Source organism: Oryx dammah, unplaced genomic scaffold (genome assembly GCF_014754425.2).
Source record: "Oryx dammah isolate SB20612 unplaced genomic scaffold, SCBI_Odam_1.1 HiC_scaffold_27, whole genome shotgun sequence".
NCBI lineage: Eukaryota > Metazoa > Chordata > Mammalia > Artiodactyla > Bovidae > Oryx > Oryx dammah.
In genome coordinates, this window is record NW_024070211.1 from 15,305,294 (window position 1) to 15,311,612 (window position 6,319).

At 41.3% G+C, this 6,319-nt stretch overlaps 1 long non-coding RNA gene across 1 annotated transcript in view; it reads left to right on the forward strand.

Moving 5' to 3' along the window:
* LOC120854243 overlaps positions 1 to 1,653 on the forward strand; it is a 32,805-nt gene extending 31,152 nt beyond the window's left edge. Inside the window, exon 2 of the long non-coding RNA XR_005718934.1 lies at positions 236 to 1,653. This is a non-coding gene — a long non-coding RNA (uncharacterized LOC120854243). The remainder of the gene's footprint in view (positions 1 to 235) is intronic.
* The last annotated feature ends 4,666 nt before the right edge of the window (positions 1,654 to 6,319 follow it).

The following is a 6,319-nucleotide window of genomic DNA, read 5'->3' on the forward strand; positions in this document are numbered from 1 at the left end:
GCCTTTGTGATAACTTAGCAATTGCTCTTTTTACCTTTCCAGTTATCTAGTTAATGTCATTATACCTACTTAATACTTTATGTGTATCCAATGTGCTAAGTCACTTCAGTTGTGTCTGACTGTTTGTGACCTTATGGGCTGTGGCCTGCCAGGTTCCTCTGTCCATACTCGATTTTATTTAAATAGAGTTGAGGTTTCTGTCTCCTGATTGAACCCAGATCATTAATTTTTTCAGGTTTCAAGGAGCCATCCCAGCTCCAGGGGCCTTTGCCAGGATGACAGATCCAGAGACCCGGGAAAGTACTTCCATCTCAGCAAACTTCTGTAATCCAACTCCACGTTCCATTCTGCTCCTGACTCAGCACCCTCAAAATCCATTCCCAGATTGCTGTAGCTACTTATTAGTCAGACAACAATGCTAATTACTTATTAGCATTTTTTGTTTGTTTTTGGTAAAAGTCTCCAAGCAGAGGTAGTACTTCCTCAGTGGGGCTGTGCTAGGACTTGACCTTGTGATTAGCCCAGAGTGAAAAGAGGAAGTAGTAGCAAGCCTCCGAGAGGGCAAGTATCCTTCTTGCAACATACCTGCCTTAGGTGGCCTCTCCCTGGTCTCTAGGCAAGAAGGGGAGCCTCTTACCCTCCAACAAAGGGGAGTGGGACACTTCTGCCACTCTAATCATTGGGTCCTGGTTCTGGTTTTCCCTCCAGCAAAGGAGATTAGGAGATCATTAAATGCTGTCACAGAAGTCTTCTGGTTCTTGTGCTATGCCCTAGATTATTAATTGGCTAGTTAGTTGCAGCCTATCATTTTCTTCTTTCATCACATCAATGGTACTTAACAACAACCAACAAATTCCACAAGCTCTTTTAATTACCATTGCCTCCATATCTCTCAAATGTTAGAGAGGCTATAGAAACCATCATACCCCCTTACACTTGTATCTGAGCCCCCCATTCACCACAGATGAGAGTCCTTATAACAGGAGCTGGTCACCTGTTATGGTGAAGGTGACCAGCTTCAAGCCACATCAAGGACTTCCAACAATGGGGTCCTGTTGCCCCTGACTGGCAGGTGACCCAACTCTAGAATTTCATCCTAAGGATTGGATTCCTAATACCACTTCTGGTACAGACTGTCCAGATTTGACAAGGATTTGAGTTCAGTTCACTTATTTGGGAAGTGTCGGTTGCATTGGGAGAGAAGTGGGAGGTGATGAAGGGAAAGGAAGACAACCAGTTACCACAGTTGGTAATCAACGCTTCATCTAGGAAATGGTAAAAGACATGTTCTTCAGAAATAACCCATGTGAAGGGTAAGGCAGTTGGGTTTTTTAAAAATATGTTTATTTATTTGACTGTGCCAGGTCTTAGTAGCAGCATGTGGGATCTTTAGTTTGCATGTGGGATCTAGTTTCCTGATGAGAGATGGAACCCAGTCCCCCTGCATTCGGAGTGCAGAGTCTTAGTCACTGAACCACCAGGGAAGTCCCACGAGGTGTTTTATATACCAACTCTGAGCATCACTGGTTACAGGCAGATGCTAGCAGTTGATAGGAAAGGTCCAAGGGATACCCTTGTGGAACTGACAGCTTCTACATCTATCTGATTATTTGGTTAAAATGCAGATTCCTGATTGGGGGAAACTCTGAAGAGCATGCGAGACTTCTCTACAACTTCCTGAGACTCTATAATTATTTCAAAATTAAAAGTTAAAAAAATAGATAGGATGACCAGAGAAACCAGTTACATGCAATTAACTGACTACATCTACTTACTGTGTGTTTGGGGTTTGATTTCAGTAAGTGTGGGGTACTCCAGTGAAGAAGTCCCTTTCACCTCCTACTGTAAATAAATAGAAATGATTGATAAAATATAATACATGTGTTTTTAAATACATAGCTGAGATAAAAAATTGTAGGCAGAAAAGAGTCACCTGGGAATAATTGTAATCACAGCTTGCTATAGTGTGGGTGTGAGGGTTAAGTTTGTATTAATAATACAATGGTGGTGGTGTCAGTGGTAGAGGAAAACCAAGAAATTGAAAGAAAATTTGTCATGAAGCAGGTTAAGCGAATGAAGTTTCTTGTGAAACTACCCAAAGTACTCCTCTGCAATGCAGGGCACATAGGATTTCTTTAGAATCAACCCCCACTAGAAAAACAGTACAAAGTATAAGAAGAGAAAGACTTCTAGGAGATAAAAGTTAAAAGATGAAACAACTCGGATAATTCACACGCTGTGCTGTGTCCTCCAGAAAATAAAGGCAGGGATGGAGTTAGGAGTTGGGGTGTTGCCTGTGAAGGATTAGAGGGGAGGAAGCAAGACTGGGCGGTGAGAGCCTTAGACGTGATACAGGCTTGACAAAGCCTTTGCTGCTAACCCAAAGGGGAATTACAGAGCAGATATCGCACATTGGAGGAGTCCTGTGTTGAACAAAAACGGTGAGACTAGTTCCCTATTTCTAATCAGTCATAGCTTGGAGACTGTCAAGGAAGAACATGGTCTCAATTCAAAAGCCCAGGCAGGTCATAAAGGTACTAATAATCCCAGGTTGTCAGCTAACTGCACTCCTTGTGGTTGAATGGGGTGACTTTTTCTTTTTAATGACGGGAGATCTGAATGGTGCACATGGCCAAAACAGAAAATTCTGAAAGATGAGAATAGAAGTATGTTTAAAGAGATAAAATTAGGAATAGAAGGTATACAGCTTTTTTTTAAATAAAAAAAGAACCAAATAGAGATAATAGAAATAAACTATTGAAAACTCATGTTTTGAGAAGTAGACTAAACATTAGGCTGGAGAGAGAATTAGTAAACTTGATTGGCCTGAAGACATCACCCAGGCTGTAGCACAAAGCAGCACAAAGAAATGAAATTATGACAGCTAGCAAAGGGTATCACCTGAATGCAGGGGCTCTGAAGCCACACGCCTGGGATTAAATTTCAACTCTGTTACTAGTTATAAGGCCTTGTGTACTAAGTCATTTCAGTCATATCCGACTCTTTGTGACCCTGTGGACTATAATCAGCCAGGCTCCTCTGTCCAAGGGATTCTCCAGGCAAGAAGACTGGAGCGGGTTGCCATGCCCTCCTCCAACCTAGGGGCCGAACCTGTGTCTCTTATGTCCCCTGCATTTGCAGGTGGGTTCTTTACCACTAGAGCCACTTGGGAAGCCCAGTTATAGGGCCTTAGGAGTATTTTTAAGCCTCCTTGTGTCTCAGTTTTCTCAAGGCAGAATGAAGATATGCTATACCTGTTTCTTGTGTGTGCACTCAGTCGTGTCACTCTGTGACCCCGTGGACTGTAGCCCAGCAGGTTCCTCTGTCCATAGGGTTCTCCATGCAAGAATACCAGAGTGGGTTGCCATTTCCTCCTCCAGGGGATCTTCCCAACCCAGGCATTGAACCCAGGTCTCCTGCACTGCCGGCAGATTCTTTACTGCTGAGCCACCAGGGAAGGCCTCGTGGTATTACCATTAGGATTAAATGAGTTTGTTCCTTGTCACTGAGTTATAGTTCTTATAGCACATAGTAAGTATTCAGTAAACATTATCTAATATTATAGACAAAAGGAAAATATGAAAGATAAATTAAAAGTCATGGTGGAGAAAGCAAGAAGTTCCAACACTTATCTAATCAGTCCCAGATGGAGACAATAGGGAAGAAGCAACATTTCAAGAAATGATGATGAGAATTTTCTATACATGAAGAAAAATGAGCCCCTAAAATGAAAACACTGAGTTCTGAGTAGTTTTTAAAATGTCATTCCCAGAGATGTTGTAAAGAAATTGGAAAATAATAAAGATAAAGAAAGAAATCTGAAAAACTGCTAGAGAGGAAGGAGGTTATCTATAAATGAATGATTTCTGCCTGAAGCCATTTTCTCATCAGCAACAATAGATGCCAATGGAATAAAACTTCAGAGTGAACAGAAAAACAGTTAGGATCCTACATTCAGCTAACTAGCATTGAAATGTGAGTGTAAAATAAAGAAATTTTCAGAGATTTACAGACTGAGAGATAAGGGAATCTTATCTTAGATGTTGCTCCAAGAATTTATGAAGGATGAACATCAGAAAGAAGAAAATTAAATGCAGTGGAAAAGACTTCTCTTCCAGTCAAGACAGAATAACAAGAACTAGACGTACCTTCCTGCTTGAGACAACTAAGAAAAGCTAGACAAGATGTATGAAGTGGTGGTTCTCAAGGCATCAGACATGAGGCTATAAGGGGCAGTGATCTCTGAGAGATGGGAAACTAACAAACTCAGCCCTGTGGTTGCCCCAGCTTACTGCCTAGTGAAAGTTTCCAGGCCACAATGCAGGGAGAGGGACCTCAGACAGACTCCAGAGGTATTCCTGAAATTAGAAGACAGATCCCTTAGATCAGGGAGTCCAGGGAGGCCAGAGAAGCTAGAATTTACAGGACAAAGTACCAGCTAGCGTACTAGCCCAGTACTGAGTATTGATCAACATATGCATATGAGGACAGGACCCAAGGCAGGGGAAAGGACCTCCCAGAAGGATTCGAGGAAAAAATTCTCAGAATTCACATACAGCTAGTAAAAAGGCCATTTCCACCAACTAGAGAGGAAAACATCATAATTCTTGGGAATCTGAGTAGAGAAATCAAAAGAATTTTACCTCAGCAATGGGGAGAATTATCTCTTGGCTAAATACTACTTTGATCCTGTCCAAAAAGTTTAGAAGCAAGACTTTTGAAAGGTTCAAATTATTTCCAAGTGGCCTAACCAGATGTTCAAGTTGGATTTAGAAAAGGCAGAGGAACCAGAGATCAAATTGCTAACATCCGCTAGATCATCAAAAAAGCAAGACAGTTCCATAAAAACATCTACTTCTGCTTTATTGACTACACCAAAGCCTTTGACTGTGTGGATCACAGAGAAACAAACTGTGGAAAATTCTTCAAGAGGTGGGAATACCAGACCACCTGACCTGCCACCTGAGAAATCTGTATTCAGTTCAAGAAGCAACAGTTAGAACTGGATATAGAACAGACTGGTTCCAAATTGGGAAAGGAGTATGTTAAGGCTGTATATTCTTACCCTGCTTATTTAACTTATATGCAGAGGTCATCATGAGAAATGTTGGGCTGGAGGAAGCATAAGCTGGAATCAAGTTGCCAAGAGAGATATCAATAATCTCGATATGCAGATGACACCACACTTATGGCAGAAAGCAAAGAAGAACTGAAGAGCCTCTTGATGAAAGTAAAAGAGGAAAGTGAAAAAGTTGGCTTAAAACTCAACATTCAGAAAACTAAGATCATGGCATCTGGTCCCATCACTTCATGGGAAATAGATGGGGAAACAGTGGAAACTGTGACAGACTTTATTTTCTTGGGCTCCAAAATCACTGCAGATGGTGACTGCAGCCATGAGATTAAAAGATGCTTGCTCCTTGGAAGGAAAGTTATGACCAACCTAGACATCATATTAAAAAGCAGAGACATTACTTTGCCAACAAAGGTCTGTCTAGTCAAGGCTATGGTTTTTCCTGTGGTCATGTATGGATGTGAGAGTTGGACTATAAAGAAAGCTGAGCACCAAAGAATTGATGTTTTTGAACTGCAGAGTTGGAAAAGACTCTTGAGAGTCCCTTGGACTGCAAAGAGATCCAACCAGTCCATCCTAAAGGAGATCAGTCCTAGGTGTTCATTGGAAGGACTGATGCTGAAGCTGAAACTCCAATACTTTGGCCACCTGATGTGAAGAACTGACTCAAAGACCCTGATTCTGGAAGAGATTGAAGGCAGGAGGAGAAGGGGAAAACAGAGGATGAGATTGTTGGATGGCATCACCGGCTCAATGGAAATAAGTTTGAGTAAACTCTGGGAGTTGGTGATGGACAGGGAGGCCTGGCGTGCTGCAGTGCATGGGGTTGCAGAGTCAGACACGACTGAGCGACTGAACTGAACTGAGCTGAGCTGAGCCTAGCCATATCCAGAACAAAGGTAAAGAATATTTATAAGAATACAAAAATGATCCAGCACCCACAGGTAAAACTCACAATGTCTGGCATCCAAAAAGAAAGTACCAGGCATGTAAAGGAGGAAAATACAACTTATCAGGAAGAGAAAAATCAATCAGAACTACCCAGAAGTGACACATGATAGAATTACGAGACAAGACATTAAAACACATATTATAACTGAGTTCCATAAGTTCAAAAAGCTAGAAGAAAGATTAAGTATGTAAGTAGAGTCATGGAAGATATAAAAAAGACCCAAATCAAATTTCTAGAGATGAAAATTACAATGTTTAAGATGAAAAATACACTGAATGAAATTAATGACAGTT